Raw genomic sequence first — 14,418 nt, forward strand, 5'->3', positions numbered from 1 at the left:
GAAATGTCAGAGCTTGAGAGAAGTTTCCCTTAGCGAAAGATAACTATTGGATAAAATGGAGCTTGTTCACATTGGTTTTTCCAGAATTCCCAAACACCTTAAAATCATTACTAAACTGCCACTGTTCTTATCATTCAAAAGTCACAGCTTTATTCGATATTCATAAACATCACAGAAATATACATTTATGGTTATCATTCTTTAGAAAAAACGAAACGTGACAGTATTATGAAATCTTGAGTTTTATGTAGAGATTAAAAGCTGCAATGGTTTACTGAAGTTAGAATATTTGTGGTAACACCTAGTAGATATTGCAGATAGAGTTCTTTAAAAAGAAAGCCACCGATCTTTATCAAGATTTAAATGGATTAATCTGGAAACATTGTGAAAAACAAAAATAGTTGTGATTTGGATTAAGTGCCTTTTTTTTGTAGATGTGGATAAGCAAGTTCAAACGTTAAAATACTATGTTTCACCAGTACTGTACGGTTGTTTGTCTGACATCAACAGATATTGAACATGTGGAATAATTGACCAGTTTGAGACTCCTACTCCACATCTAGTTCACATTACTCACTTTTATTTTTTTAAACAATAAGGAATTACAAAAACCTAAGAGGGTTCCTTTCTCCTCACTTTCAGCCACAGCCTTCAGTCATTACTAGATACATCTCAAATGCAGATAGCCTTCCCTTAAAAAGAATTACTGTTCAGTTATTTTACCCCCACTGACATATGCTTGGAGCACTGGCAGGATTCACAGTACATTAGAATAATTTATTTAGTATTTTCCTATCCCTTTTTAGCTCAGAACAGTATTGACGGCATCTTGCACGCACGTACCTTGGCAACGGCTGAAGCTCGGGCCCAGCTTGACCATAGGTAGCTGGTTGTACTTTTTACCCCCCAAACCAGCTCACAAAACCTTATCAGGACCACACCGCCGTTGGTCTTTCCCACATCCGCCCCCCTTCACAAGGTCCCCCCCGACACCCACTGGGGCGAAAAATTAACAACAGCAGCAGCCCCCGAACTCTCTTTGCATGGTGAGTGATCCCAGTAAAACTCCAGCGTCTGAACGACGTGACTACGATTGATTGGTTGTGAAAAGGTGCTGTTCTGGACACAGACACCGTCATCTCCAGGTCTCCTCTCCTCATCTCCTCTATCCACAACATCTCTGCGTTGGTTCGTCTTCTCTCCGGGTTCAAAGCAGACCGGCGCACTGGGGGTCTCCTCAAGGTGTATGGGAGTCTCTTCTCTTCTGGAGCCTCTGGACCTTCTCTGTCATCCGTTTGGCACTGTAGTAGGACAGGCTCAGGCCCATGATGGCCAGCATCATGGCTATCTGGTTGACCGCGCGGTCATGTGGCTGGGTCTGCACCTCACCGGCCACCTGTCTCTGTAGAGAGAACATACAAAAGGCAAAAAGGTGAGTTATCAATGTATGGGTCGGAGAACACATCTCAAACAAATCTGGAAAAACCATGACCAATGCCAAAATTTTGCCTAAGTCAACAAAGATTCTATAAAAAGATAATTGAACGTGACGAAACATGAAGATTTACAGAAATAAAAACAGGCAATAAAGCTTCTTCCTTTCAAAAACGATACCCAAACACAACTTCCCCAACAACAGCGTGTTCCACATAACCACAGTGCCCTGTCATGTGCCCATGCTTGTGGTTAGAACAGTTATTAAACATTTAGAAGGCAAGGAAATATTTCAGCAAAAGGGGGGCGCAATGTTCTTGGTACACGAGACTGGGAAAGACCAAACTCTTTGCACGCTATACCAAAAGGGCAGGTGCAGAAGGTACCCCTCCCGGGGAGGGGATGTGGACTCTGTACAACACAGCCCCCCTCTTTGCCCTCCATTATCCCTGGAAGGCCTCCAAGCAAATAAGATAGGACTCCATTTTAAGCTCAGGCGTTTTGAGAGCACTGCCATATCTTCAGTGAAAAAGGCCTCTGGATACACCCGCAAGATTACAACTACACTACATGACCAAAAGTATGTGGACACCTGCTCGTCAAACATCTCATTCCAAAATCATGGGCATTAATATGGAGTTGGTCCCCCCTTTGCTGCTATAACAGCATCCACTCTTCTGGGAAGGCTTTCCACTAGATGTTGGAACAATGCTGCGGGGACTTGCTTCCAATCAGCCACAAGAGCATTAGTGAGGTCGGGCACTGATGTTGAGCGATTAGGCCTAGCTCGCAATCGGTGTTCCAAATTAATCCCTAAGGTGTTTGAAGGGGTTGAGGTCAGGGCTCTGTGCAGGCCAGTCAAGTTCTTCCACACCGATCTCGACAAACCATTTGTGTATGGACCTCGTTTTGTGCACAGGGGCATTGTCAAGCTGAAAACAGGAAAGTGACTTCCCCAAACTGTTGCCACAAAGTTGGTAGCAAAGAATCATCTAGAATGTAAGTGTATGCTGCAGCATTAAGACTTCCCTTCACTGGAACTAAGGGGAGCCTGAACCATGAAAAACAGCCCCAGACCATTATTCCTCTTCCACCAAACTTTACAGTTGGCACTATGCAGTCGGGCAGGTAACGTTCTCCTGGCATCTGCCAAACCCAGATTTGTCCGTCGGACTGCCAGATGGTGAAGCGTGATTCATCACTCCAGAGAACACATTTCCACTGCTCCAAAATCCAATGGTGGTGAGCTTTACACCACTCCAGCCGACGCTTGGCATTGCGATCTTAAGCTTGTGTGCGGCATGAAGCGTCCAATGAACAGTTATTGTGCTGACGTTGCTTTCAGAGGCAGTTTGGAACTCTGTAGAGAGTGTTGCAGCCGAGGACAGACGATTTTGACGTGCTACGCGCTTCAGCACTTGGCGGTCCTGTTTTGTGAGCTTGTGTGACCTACCACTTCACGGCTGAGCCGTTGTTGCTCCTAGATGTTTCCACTTCACAATAACAGCACTTACAGTTGACCAGTGCAGCTCCAGCAGGGCAGAAATTTGACAAAATGACTTGTTGGAAAGGTGGCATCCTATGACTCCCGGGTGGCACAGCGGTCTAAGGCACTGCATCTCAGTGCTAGAGGCGTCACTACAGACCCTGGTTAGATTCCAGGATGTATCACAATACAGCCGTGATTGGGAGTCCCATAGGGCAGCGAACAATTGGCCCAGGGTCGTCCGGGTTTGGCCAGGGTAGGCCGTCATTGTAAATAAGAATTTGTTCTTAACTGACTTGCCTAGTTAAATAAAGGTTGAATTAAAAATAAATATTTAAAAAATGACAGTGCCACGATGAGTCACTGAGCTCTTCAGTAAGGCCATTCTACTGCCAATGTTTGTCTATGGAGATTGCATGGCTGTGTGCTCGATTTTATACACCTGTCAGAAACGGGTGTGGCTGAAATAGCCGAATCCACTAATTTTAAGGGGTGTATATGGAAGTGGGAATAGAGAGGTCTCAATTAGGATTTTAGAGACATATGTGATTGCCTATGCCCACTTGAGAGCAATCTCGCTAATGGAGAGTCTTGATTTACTAACCAGATGGATAACTTATTGTATCTGAAAGCATTTTAACCATCATAAACCCAACCATAAATCCAATCCAGAATGCGAGAAGTCCTCACTTCCTTCACACATATTCAAAGCCTCCAACTACAAAGCAAATCAATTGTCACAGCAACATGTGGAATTTTACGTAACAGCGAGTCACTTTTCCTAATGGTCCGTTTAGCATTTGAGTCCACGAAAAACTGTACTGGGGTCTTTGTTTTCCAATTCCAAAAAGATCAGAGGAAAACACTTTACACAAATGATGCGTCACGTTCATGACTGTAAAGGATTATTGCGGCGGAGAAGGAACAAAAGAGGGGGAGGAAATCATATCACTAGCGTCGATGCTAATCATATCAGTGGCTTTGTTGATGAAAGCGGATTGTGGGTCGCAGATGGGGGGGTCCTGGGGAAAGCGGCTGCTATTATACATTAGGCCCAGATTTCCCGCCTGGCTGAATTCAACATGGACTGACAAGTTGGTGTTGGTAATGCCGTTTTAACTACTGGTCACTTGCCATATTTATAGTCTACAGTCGAACTCAGGCAAAAAGGAGGAAACTACTTAATTTTAAGAGGATTAGAGAGGCAGTTTTCATTAGCTTTTAGCTACTGGATGTGAGCAGGGAAACCATGGACTTGGACAATGCTCAAATACTCTGAAGTGGTGCATTTTGCTTACATCCAGATCTGAGCCAAGGGGGAAGTTAAACCCTGTCACGCTACTCTTACATTCCAAGTCAAGTGAATCATAACTCCCTCATAAGAGATACATCTGAGCTGGCATTTCCTAAGTCAAGAAGGACTCTATTCAAAATCGGTCATGGCCATTATTGTTATTCAAGCCTAAAGATCAGCAAAGTGTTGTAGGGCAAATTGGAATTTCATTGACTTAATTGGGATGGGTGGGAGCAGAGATGAGTGCCCAGATGATTTACTTCTAATGAATCTGCAACTCATAACACAATACTGTGTAAATGTATGGTAATCTGTTTTTCTGAAATTAAGTGTTGATGATTCCATATGGACTGCATCTTTACTTGATTCAGTGCTGACTCACTGAAACAAGTCATATCAATAAGTAGAGTGAGAGAATGTCAAAATAATTCCTTGCACATGCATTCATGGAGTATTAGGCAAACCCAAAACCCCAATGAAAGGCCATCAACAGTTTACACACCTGGAGGAGACGGAAGTATCCAGGGGTCAGTCTGCCCAGTCTGATGATCATGTCTGCAGTGGGTCTGGGGTTGGGTTCTTTGTGCAGTGGTGTGATGATGCAGCTCTGGTCTGGAGACCTGCAGAGAAAGAGATAATGGAGTCACTCCATCTGACCACTAAGCCAATAGGAAACCAGAATTCAACCCATGTGTAGAGGCATACTGACGCATCAATAAAAAGTGTTTTTCAGAACAATCCTAGTTGAAGACAAAACCATGAAACTACATTTTGTTGAACACTGAGGGGAAAAAAGTGTGCCTACAAATGAAACCAAAGCCTCCTCTTCAAGTTTGATACCGTTGACAGACTGGCATAATGAGAAACAAGGCAGTTCTCTATGCTTGCAAATAAACTGAAACCCATCTGAACGGCGTCGAGGAAGGGAACAGTTCTTGCCTGAGGCGAGGGACTATGAAAAACCCGTCTCCCTGATCCGGTCAAGTCCAGTGCAGTCTCGTTACAGACAAACCCATCCAGAAAAAAAGTGCCATCGTCAGAACTAACATCTGGTCTGGTTTTGGACCTGGCACCGTTTGTCAGAACCTTAAAAAAATCTCAATCAGCATGTCTGAACTAGATCTGACGAGGGCAACAATGCTGCTATTCACGAAGCCGTGAACTTGACTCGAGTCAAAACGTTCGATTCATTCAGCCTCTGAAGATAAATCACATGTAATGAGTAGTCATCTTGATTATCATCATTCCAATTCAAGGAATTCCCTCCAAACCCTAAATGCGGAACAATTTCCAGATCATATTCACTCAAAAGTGACATCCCTAATTGGAAAGAGCCAAGTTCTATCCTTTAAAAGTGTTCAATTGTCTTTTTTATTTACCTCCAATGCTTGAGTGGCTTGTCTTGAAGTACATTTCTGCGATATGTGGAAACTGAGCGATAGCGCTCCAACTCACAAGTAAAGTAAACAGGACCAGATGTGGGGAGGGAGAGACCAACACCAACACTAGAGATCTTAATTAACTCATTATGCCACCATCTAAATACATCTCTCCATGACCAATAATATGGGTCTTGTGTCGAAGTTCACCAATCCGTGAACATCGCATCAATAACAACAATTTCACTGGGGAGGCAAGGGGGAAAAGCTGGCAGTGTGCAGGGAAGGTAGAAACACGTGAGGGATTCATCTGCCAACCTGGTTGCGATTACACCCTTTTGCTCAGGCAAAAGGAGGAACGCGCCGAAAAGAAATCCTTGAAATTCCGGGTTTCCGACTTGCTCCTGGGCAAAAAGCGGTCCGGAATGTGGTCGGAAAACAGTTGGATCCTCCACACCTTCCACAGGCTCTGTGGTGGTAAAGAGCCTTTATATGCTACTCCAGTCTGAACTCCAACTGGCCAGTCTGAACTCCAATCATCTAGCGCCCAGCCAACCAAAGAGCACCAGGTAGTTTGGGTACCCAACAGTGTGACGGGCAGACTGGATCTACTGAGAAAGCTTCTGCTTTGTGCTCCGCCCTTTTATATAGCCCGGTCTCACCCAACCAGATCTGCCGGCTTGCCCAACACACACACACAGCTGTCGAAATGCATCACTCTCTCGGTGGCTTGCGCTCTAACACACATAAGTCCAACCCACCTCCCCGCCACAATAGTATAAAAACCCTTTGCGAACTGTCAGATGGTATTTGCTCATCCAGCCAACACATTGGAAAGAGAAAAAAAGTGTTCATAAGCTTAACAGCACATGTCTAAGGGAACATGTGTGTCAACGCGTTGGATTATGTAACAACGTTGACCTGCCCTCTTAATCTCCTCCAAGAGTAGCAGAAATTATGACAGAAAAATCTGATTTGCCTTCCAGAAACTCCTCATTCGTGTTGACTTGGAAGAACAACCGCCTTTCATGATTGTGGAGTCATGGAGTTTGTTTTGGTGTTACATAAGCTCCTTCCATTTCAGTGGGCTAATAGCTGAAGTTAACTGCAGCTAACAAACAATGATGTAACCAATGTTTACTCCACCTAATCATTGAGTCTTCACCAGAATCTTACTTTTAATTATGTTCATGGCTTCATGCCAAATGATGGTATTGCTTGACATCCATACTGTTGATGGACAATGAACATCACAACCTTGTAGTAGTATCCCATCATGCCATGCTAGAGCAATGTCCTTTTGGGCAATATATTTATATATTTCTTTTGAAGGGTTGCTTCACTACTCAACCATCAAAGATGTGTTAGTACGGAGATTTATGGCCAAAGCCAGCTCCATCACCTTGTGGCCAAGATCACACAGTAGACCAATCCAAAGCTTTCTTTAAATCTGTCAGCAAAGCAGGGGTCCGATAAACAACCTTAAAATAAAGTAATCTGATTGTTGGGTCTCCTTTCAAATAATCAGATTAGGAGATGAAATTAAGTCAAAATCTTTGGCTTTGAACAGGTTCTCGGTCGACTTTCTCAAAGCTATTAAAGAACATACCGATATCAATTGAATTTACAAATCCGGAACGATTGTCTGGTAAACCAATTTGGTGAATTGGAGCTAGAATGTTTTGAGTTTGAGGTTTGGATATAGGCTATATCTATTAAAATATGAGTACAGTGACAAGACATCCACCCTCATCAATACATCCTCTCAAATGACATGGGAATTCCCTGCCCTTTATGGGCTCCCATCTTTGCAGGGAACATAGCTTCGGACCAAGCTATAAAATGCCAGCCTAAGACCTGCTTTCAGACCAGGAAGAGTGGGACAGAGAGGCTGTGAAAACACAAAGGGGGATGGGTTGGGGAGAGAGCGCGAGAGCAGTCTCCCTCTCTTTTAGGAGCAGTAAAACTGTCATTCTGTTTCTGCTGCACCAGTCTCATGAGCACATACAGTGTAGGAAAAAAGTATTTGATCCCCTGCTGATTTTGTACGTTTGCCCACTGACAAAGAAATGATCAGTCTATACTTTTAATGGTAGGTTTATTTGAACAGTGAGAGACAGAATAACAACAACAAAATCCAGAAAAACTTATGTCAAAAATGTTATAAATTGATTTTCATTTTAAATGAGGGAAATAAGTATTTGACCCCCTCTCAATCAGAAAGATTTCTGGCTCCCAGGTGTCTTTTATACAGGTAACGAGCTGAGATTAGGAGCACACTCTTAAAGGGAGTGCTCCTAATCTCAGCTTGTTACCTGTATAAAAGACACCTGTCCACAGAAGCAATCAATCAATCAGATTCCAAACTCTCCACCTTGGCCAAGACCAAAGAGCTCTCCAAGGATGTCAGGAACAAGATTGTAGACCTACACAAGGCTGGAATGGGCTACAAGACCATCACCAAGCAGCTTGGTGAGAAGGTGACAACAGTTGGTGCGATTATTCGCAAATGGAAGAAACACAAAAGAACTGTCAATCTCCCTCGACCTGGGGCTCCATGCAAGATCTCACCTCGTGGAGTTGCAATGATCATGAGAACGGTGAGGAATCAGCCCAGAACTACACGGGAGGATCTTGTCAATGATCTCAAGGCAGCTGGGACCATAGTCACCAAGAAAACAATTGGTAACACACTACGCCGTGAAGGACTGAAATCCTGCAGCGCCCGCAAGGTCCCCCTGCTCAAGAAAGCACATATACAGGCCCGTCTGAAGTTTGCCAATGAACATCTGAATGATTCAGAGGAGAATTGCCAACTCCTGAGTGGCGCAGTGGTCTAAGGCACTGCATCGCAGTGCTAACTGTGCCACTAGAGATCCTGGTTCGAATCCAGGCTCTGTCGCAGCCGGCCGCGACCGGGAGACTCATGGGCGGCGCACAATTGGCCCAGCGTCGCCTAGGGTAGGGGAGGGAATGGCCGGCAGGGATGTAGCCCAGTTGATAGAGCATGGCATTTGCAATGCCAGGGTTGTGGGTTCGATTCCCACGGGGGGCCAGTATAAAAAAAAAAAATGTAATCACTAACTGTAAGTCGCTCTGGATAAGAGCGTCTGCTAAATGACAAAAAAAAAAAAACTGGGTGAAAGTGTTGTGGTCAGATGAGACCAAAATCGAGCTCTTTGGCATCAACTCAACTCGCCGTGTTTGGAGGAGGAAGAATGCTGCCTATGACCCCAAGAACACCATCCCCACCGTCAAACATGGAGGTGGAAACATTATGCTTTGTGGGTGTTTTTCTGCTAAGGGGACAGGACAACTTCACTGCATCAAAGGGACGATGGACGGGGCCATGTACCGTCACATCTTGGGTGAGAACCTCCTTCCCTCCGCCAGGGCATTGAAAATGGGTCGTGGATGGGTATTCCAGCATGACAATGACCCAAAACACACAGCCAAGGCAACAAAGGAGTGGCTAAAGAAGAAGCACATTAAGGTCCTGGAGTGGCCTAGCCAGTCTCCAGACCATAATCCCATAGAAAATATGTGGAGGGAGCTGAAGGTTCGAGTTGCCAAATGTCAGGCTCGAAACCTTAATGACTTGGAGAAGTACCAAGTACTAAGTCATGTTTTGCAAAGGGGTCAAATATTTATTTCCCTCATTAAAATGCTAAATCAATTTATAACATTTTTGACATGCGTTTTTCTGGATTTTTTTGTTTTTATTCTGTCTCTCACTGTTCAAATAAACCTACCATTAAAATGATAGACTGATCATGTCTTTGTCAGTGGGCAAAAGTACAAAATCAGCAGGGGATCAAATAATTTTTTTCCTTCCCTGTACAGCAAGCCCCCAAACTCACAGCCAATGACAGCCTTCTAGAGCTCCTTCCTCCCTCCCATCTTCCCGCATCCTCACTCCCCGTACTGCTCCCATCCAAAACAAGTCAGGGGTTTCTCCACTGAGTGACATAGGCTGATCACGGTGAGCGATAGAGGCATCAGCAGCGTGCTACGGTCAGAGCTTCGATCTCTCCTCAGAGCAACGGATCTGATGGCAACGGCTCCGCAGCAGCATTACATCACATTATAAATCTGATTTAAAAGTTGTGCAATCTCCATTCTCCCCAGTGCTTACTGGGCTTAAGACCTACCTCCACTTCACATGACCGTAGCGTGTGCACACTACAGTTTCCATGGTTTCCTCATGCAAGCAGCAAGATGAGCAGCGATAAACTGTGCCTACGCATAGACATAGAGCATGCTCGCATTGACGGGCTTTTCTTTGTTTCTGTGGCGTAGAGTGAAAATCAGATCTGGTCAAGGGGCTTGCACAAGGTCAGAATAATTTAATATTTCATCAAAAAGGGGAAAGCAACACCACAACCCCCCAGCCAAGTCCCCATATGTATGTGACTGTCGTGTTTCACAGGCAAGCCACCAGCTGTGTATGAAGGACTCCCAGGCTTAAAATGAAAGGGGTGGGGCTGGTGAGAGATCTTCTTGGACAGTGTGGAATTGTGGGAGTTTTTCCACAAGTGGCACATGATCTTATGTGCGCGTCTTGCTCTGAAATAGGAGGGCCACTATTTCCATCACAGAACTTTGCAGTGTGGCTTGTAAACAATGCTATTGGCCAATCAAAGCAATTAGCACAAGCCATTCTAAGTAAATGAGAACCAACTGGGCTGGCCATAAATGTAAATAGGGCAATTTGAATGCAGCTTATGACACTTACCACCCAGAGTTGACATGTCAGTGGAATAAAAAGCAGGAAGAAGAGCGTGTGATGACAATCATCAAATTGGCATTGAGACATTGATTACATTGCTTAATGTATGTAAAGATCACAAAATGTATGATGCTTCTAGGAATCTCACATTATCGCCATATTATGCACTCTCGACTAGTGTGGGAGGGGTGGATGGGGAACATATAGTCTTATCGGAGATACAGCATCAGAAGTTAACTGGAGCTATCAGCTAACCCTTCAAGGTATAACAGGTTAGTCCTGCATAAGGTAAAACGTATGCATGACTAGATTGTATAGTTAATGCATACAGTCCATGCATGCAACCATATAGGCATTCTAAACAAGACCCAAGTTGCAACTTTTAACCAACATAGCTAGTACTTGGTGAGAGGTGAACATATAGGCATTGTGCATGTTAAACACAACAGACAGCAAATTCCAATGACAAACACCACATTTGTGAAATTATGCCAATCCCTGGCATGTAATTAACCGGAAACAGTGTTACAGAATTTCATACCATGTCACCCCTCATCCCCCTATGGGACCCCTCAATCCAGACATGCCAGTGCCATTTTAATCACCCCATTGTTCTCCCAGCTTTCCCCAGTCAACGCCGCTATACCACTGTCTCAAACATGGAATGGAGGATCACTGCTGCCACCTGCCTCTTGCATGTGTGAAAAACTACCATTACAGTTGTTACAGTATTTGGACATATAGTAGTACTTTTCTCAGTTAAACTAACAAATGTAGTACAACCTTATTGATTTACCATGTTTTCTGAAGACATTTACACAATAGTTTCATAATCTTATGAAATGCAATGCATCAATAAATCCCATCAAATCCTTCCCTAATACATCTAGTGCACAGAACCAGCTTTCAGCAGTTTTCTCCCAAAAAAGTTGCATCATATTTCATAAGCAGTTGAAACAAGAAGATGCTTTCCAATTTAGCAGACATCCAACAAAATGACAAAAATACTATGAATACTTTTAAATAAGCAGTGCTGCAGGGCAATTGCTCTCAATTTTGATAAACTGCCAAAGCTAAGACTGTTTACACGTGCTGCCAAATTCTGATCTTTTTTCCACTAAATTCGTCTTTTGAGGAGTGGCGAATGGCGCGGCGCAGTGGTCTAAGGCACTGCATCGCAATGCTAGCTGTGCCACTACAGATCCTGGTTCGAACCAGGCTCTGTCGTAGCCGGCCGCGACCGGGAGACCCATGGGGCGGCGCACAATTGGCCCAGGGTAGGGGAGGGAATGGCCGGCAGGGATGTAACTCAGTTGGTAGAGCATGGCGTTTGCCACGCCAGGGTTGTGGGTTCAATTCCCACGGGGGGCCAGTATGAAAAATAAAAAAATAAATGTATGCACTCACTAACTGTAAGTCGCTCTGGATAAGCGCGTCTGCTAAATGACTAAAATGTAAATATCAGATCTTTCACGTCAGACCTTTTTTAGAACTGATCTGATTTGTCAAAAGATCAATTGTGAAAAAATAGTAATATTGGGCTGCCTGTCTAAGCAGCCTAAGTGGTTCCATTCCCAATTTAAAAACCACACCTATTAATTCCAAATGAGAAGTACAATCAATGTTCGATGAACTAATCAAGAACATCTATCCCATTGCGCGGTTATACTTTCCAACTACTTAAACATCGGTTAATTGTAAGAACAAAAATTGTAGTGGCTCACATATTGTACCAACAAAGTCATATTGGAAATGTTATTAAATGTACCCCCAGTGTGATCATTTACATTGTTAGCTAATTAGTCATTGAGTCAACCAATTACAAACTGTTAGGAAATCAATTGTGGATACATTAAAAAATATTTAACAAAAACTCATTTAAAAAGCTGTAGTTTGAACTGACCTGCAACTGTGCTCTATTTGAGCTGGTTAAAATGTGCCCAAGCAAGTGAAGGAGTATTAGCACACGATGTTCACGTATCAAGCTATATAGGAAGCCAGACCATCCTATAGATACACGAGGGGGTGGGGCAGTCTGAGCAATGAGCGCACAATACATTTAAGTGTGCATACAAGTCACACAGACCCCTCTGAACAGAATGCGCTCGCCTAGTGTGATAACATGTTGTAGCCCTAATGAAACGGACACAAATGCAAATATTTGATCGTGTTTAGTCGATGGGGTTGCGTTTGAGGTTCCCACGTTCCTATTTTGGTTTATAGGTTACATAATTGATTAATTGATTGACTGTTGTTGGAGTATTGCTTTCGTTGACTGATAATAGATTTTTGGCCAAACGCGCAACAGACAGACATTTAGCACACAAATGGTTAGTTTAGTGCTCTGCTGTGTAGTCTAATGCAGGGATGGGCAACTCCAGTTCTCGGGAGCGTGATTGTGTCACACTTTTGGCCCCTGGTCTAATGCCATGGTGATGGAAGGCAGAAGCTATACATTAATAGACCTAAAGGAATTTGGAATGTTCATATCCATTCCTCTTGTCAACACTATCCTAGAACAAATAGCAGAACTCTCAGCAACCCCCACCTTCCTCTTTCCTTTTAGGTTGCTTTCCCCTCCCCATAAGTTGTTCTACTTGTGGGAAACTTTCACACTCCCCTCCTCTCCCCAGCTAGTACCCATTTGGGTAGTTACCCTCAAATGACTGCTAGCAGGCCTATGTATATAGCCTAACATTTGTCTTTGAGGATACCATCCCCTTCCACTTCATGCTAGTCACATGAACTCAGCGGATTGTTTGACAGGGTGGACATGGACAACCATCCCTTGTGGTGTCTCGCTAGTTCAGTTGTTTCAGAACAAATTTACAGTGGCTCTGTTTCTTTTCAATTAAAAGTGCTTTCACTGTGTTATCATTTGTTAAAGCACAAGAATGGGAAATTAAGTGACTCCTGACTATAGGGAATTCCACTAGGCCTACACTATTTAAAAATGGCACACCAGTCCAATGTGTGAGACCTGCACGATAGAGAGCACATTCAGTATCCCTGACCCGAATGACGGTGGAGTGTGAAATCCTCTCCTGTTCATTTTGATACATGACATACAGGCCAATCCCACATTTAGGTCCAACCCATGTCGTATAGGCAGCGTCAAGGCCACATGTTTCGCTTATGTGCTGACTGTTTGTACAGTCTGTATAGACTTGTGTTAGCGAAACTCACAGGTTAGTGATAGCGACACTCACAGGTTTACATCTTCTTGCCAGTCATATTGGCCCCCTGGTTCGTGGAGTGAGTGTTGTGTCTGTGTGTGACATCCCACTGTAGGGAGAGGCACATCATACACTCTCCTACTTGGTTGAAAAGATATAGCCACTTGCCTCGCTAGGCTTCCAAATTCCCACGTTGGGATGGGGAGGCTATCCTTCTAATTTACCAAAATGTGTTAGGGCCTAGCCATGCTGATGTTGCAAAGTTTGGAGGCAAATGGTTGTATGTATTTTTTTAACCCAAGCCCATAAAATGGCTATACATTAACTATAAAAGATTTTCTGAAGTTGAAAACACTAACAGGTCTCTCCTTATGTAAATTCTAACATGCTGTAGTTAAGAGAGCCATCTGGTGGACAGGGAAGCCACAGTGATTAAAGTCCCTTAATTCTGGTCAGACACTGCCCTCTATTGGAGGCAAAAAGGTATCACACAGAGGTCTAATGTGAAATTGAAATAGTCAGATTCTATACACCTCAGCCCTGCACTAAATTTATGGTCGTCAAAGGGATGGATTGGTGTTCGAAAAATGACAACACAGAACTGCCACATAGCAGAGCAGAATTTACTTTTGCTGACACAGTAGCAGATACCCAACAATAGCCCTATTGGTAATGCATTTTTATGGAAGTAGAGAAAAGGCCTCAATGTTATAATCCAAGAGAATAATACAATCCATCCACTTTCATCCTATGTATTGTTCTCACAGGAAGGAGAGCATCAAGTGACCAGGTCTGGGGTTCCCCATCTACAGATTGAGAGGAAGCAGTTGCGGTGTCTGGCCCCATTGCAGGTCTAGCAAATGTGTGGATTTGTGCACAAACTTGCATAGAAAAACGGTGACAAAGAATGTTTGATATAG

General features: G+C 43.8%; 1 long non-coding RNA gene across 1 annotated transcript; it reads right to left on the bottom strand.

The window, feature by feature from the left end:
• Positions 1-122: 122 nt before the first annotated feature.
• Positions 123-12,327, bottom strand: LOC121558135. The gene is made up of 3 exons (XR_005998470.2): positions 12,226-12,327; positions 4,717-4,834; positions 123-1,402 (listed from the first exon to the last, which is right to left on the bottom strand). It is a non-coding gene; the product is annotated as an uncharacterized LOC121558135 (long non-coding RNA).
• Between the last annotated feature and the right edge of the window lie 2,091 nt (positions 12,328-14,418).

The sequence above is a fragment of the Coregonus clupeaformis genome, unplaced genomic scaffold (genome assembly GCF_020615455.1).
Source record: "Coregonus clupeaformis isolate EN_2021a unplaced genomic scaffold, ASM2061545v1 scaf1051, whole genome shotgun sequence".
NCBI lineage: Eukaryota > Metazoa > Chordata > Actinopteri > Salmoniformes > Salmonidae > Coregonus > Coregonus clupeaformis.